Source organism: Eurypyga helias, unplaced genomic scaffold (genome assembly GCF_000690775.1).
Source record: "Eurypyga helias isolate BGI_N326 unplaced genomic scaffold, ASM69077v1 scaffold7615, whole genome shotgun sequence".
NCBI lineage: Eukaryota > Metazoa > Chordata > Aves > Eurypygiformes > Eurypygidae > Eurypyga > Eurypyga helias.
The window spans coordinates 1-2,968 of record NW_010253315.1 but is presented as its reverse complement, the minus strand read 5'-3'; positions in this window follow the sequence as shown (position 1 = coordinate 2,968).

Genomic DNA, 2,968 nt, shown 5'->3' with positions numbered 1-2,968 from the left:
TGCTGAAATATCCATCCTATTTGAAATTTTGATATTTACTTACAGGGCTAACCATGACAAAACCGAAGAACATTTTAACAAAAATGCTAAATTATTGATGACAAAACCCAGCTGATTTCCCAGTTGTTCTGATGACAATTTAAGTCCTCTGAAGGTTAATAATCCCTCGTACAGAGGAGTCTTAAATCAACTAGCTAAGGAAAAAATCCAAATGCTCTGTTTAAAAAAACCACAACAAAGTAAGTGCTATCCTAGTGGGTTCACCTGCTCAGTATTTAAAGGCAGATGTGGAACCAGTAACAGGAAAGATGGTGACGATTTCTGAGACCATCTCTGATGCACAGCAACTTTTGAAAACAGGAAAAAGTAATGCTGAGATGTAAGAGCATTCCTCTAGAAGTGAATAAAAGCTATTTAATACCTCACAGACAACAGTCCCCGAAGGCCTGATGTTTGTAGCTGGGATTTTTGATGTTTTTCACTCCACACGCACATAGGGACAGGGCTCAGAAGGGCTGGCAACATATCCTTTCCTCAAGGTAACTGGTTGGAGCCACCCTCATTACGCATCAAACTGCATCTGGATCTTGATGAAGTTTCCCAAAGTTTGTTTTCATGAGACTTTAGGTATCTGCTGTGTTAAATGCTGGACCAAGTCTTCCGTAGAAACCGGCTGCCTCCCAAGAGACCTGTCATCATTGGACCTAAACCAATTAAACAATAAAAAAAGAACATGTATTCATACACCAAGAATTGACCTAAACTTAATAGATACATGCAGTTAATATTGGTGAAGTTATTAGACTTTGCAACCATCTTTGAAAGTAGTTTTTAGAGTCAAAATAAAAGTTGTGAGTAGTATTTCGAGTAAGCTTTCCCATTCTGGCATTCTGCAGCTGAGCAGGGCTTTACCCCCTGCTAAAAAGACAGAAACTGATATCAAAGCACACATTCTACTTAGGCAGCTTTTAGGCATGAACTTTCAAGCATTTGTAAACATTGTAACAAAAACCTTATACATTTTATTAAGCTTCACCCCAAAACGCCCATTTCAAGATAAGCAAAATATGTCAGATATTAAAAAAAAAAAAGATTGAACATGGTATTTTAAAACCACACCTGAAAAATTAGGTTTAACACGGTATTTAAAACCATGTACGAGTATCATAACTGCAGCTGGACTCACGTGTGCAAAAGATCTCTTACAAGATCAAGGACTATGTGGTACCAAATCTAAAAAAGGCAATTCAGCCTCAACCACCTGACCTGATGCTACACGCTGCTCCAAACCCCTGCAGCTATTCCAGCAAACCAAACAGTTTAAAAAGTGGTAGGAATTAGGCAGGCCACTTACACTTCCCAGATGACTGAAGACTTGAGCTCTGGCCTCCTGCCACTCGACACACTTCACACATTTAAAAGCATGTGGATATTCTTGGGTTGCTGTTACTTAACACTAATGCAGCAGAAAAATGTTCATGTCGCCAGTCCTTAAAAATGACTGCATTTTTTATCTTACAATAATTGCTATTTTTCTTAAATCCCCAGCAAAATACTCTGTCCCAGTAAAAGCCTGATCATCAAAGCCAGGAATTCCACTAGCAGCTAGAACAACTGGATGCCACCAACTAAACGTACCGGCCACAAAACCCGAACCCCTCCTGCCACTGCTGGGAACGTAAAGGCAACGGTGTCAGTGGTCTCCAGCTGTTTTCACCCCTGGACTGGCTGTGCCATACAGCACATGCCCTTCGCCAAATAAGCCAAGTCTGACACCGAGGTATTTCATAACTGCATCTTCAGCTCAAAAGAAGAAAGGTGTTTGAGCTAGACCAGTGCAGGGTTCTCTCCCCCAGCATACACAGCCTTGCAAAGAGGTGTGAAATTTTTCCTCAGCATTAACACCAACCCTTTTCTTCTGTTGCATGAAATGCTCTGCACCTGAAAACGAGGGATGAAGAGATTGCTATGACACTTCTTTTCTTCCTATAGCATTCAAGGTGCCAATGGGGAGAAAAGAGTATAATAATAAAAGGTGATTTATGTTATTATAACAATTCCTTGCCTGTAACCTCATGTTCTTTCTTAGATTACTGCCCAAATACTAGTTATTACCATTTGGAAAACTTTCAGCAAAGGTGTTATTTTCACAGGATGGGTAACTTGGCACCTTGACATAGTAAGTTTCCCAAAAGCTGGAAATAAAACTGTTACAGTGTAAGATGTTTATTACTAAGTAGCTTGAGACTCCTGTTTGGACACACTTTTTCTTATTTTAATCCCTTATGCTGGAGTAAAAATACGCGAACAGAAACAGTCAGTGATTTAAAAGTGAAATCAGCTTCATCAAGAATAGCTGCGCAGCACAGAGGAGGAAAAGCAAGCTTTCCCTGGAACTTGGGAAACTTGCCACAGCCTCTTTGCCTCTCCAACTGCCAAGCTGCTGCGAACATCCGTGTGTTCTGGCTGCTGCGTGTTCTTGGATGTCAAATAACGAGACAACGCGAGTCGTGTGTAAAGATGTGTGTTTGGCAGATTTGCAAGTTCTCTAAAGAGCAGCTAATAGCAGCTCGCATCCAAAAGGATGTGCAGTTGTACCGCATTTGCAAATTACTTACTCCTGGGGAAAAGAAAAAGAGGAGCTAATCTAAGGAGTAATTCAGGGCTTCTTTGAACACGTCACAGTATTATTGGGATCATTCTATTTCGTTTCCAGCTGTTCTCTAAACACATTTTTACGCTCTCCTGACTGTGAACACTGCTGCATCAGAGCTGATGATAAAGCGTGAGCAAATTTGCCCAGTTCTTACAAACTCTTCCAACATCGCCCGTAAAACCCAAACCCGTAAAGAAGTGCCTTCCCGCGGCAGAGTCCTGCCGGCATCCCAGCTCCCTGGTCCCGCGCAGAGGAAGCGCGCTCGGCTCGGGGCGGCTGTAGAGGCCCACGGCCCCGGGGCAGCGGCGCGGC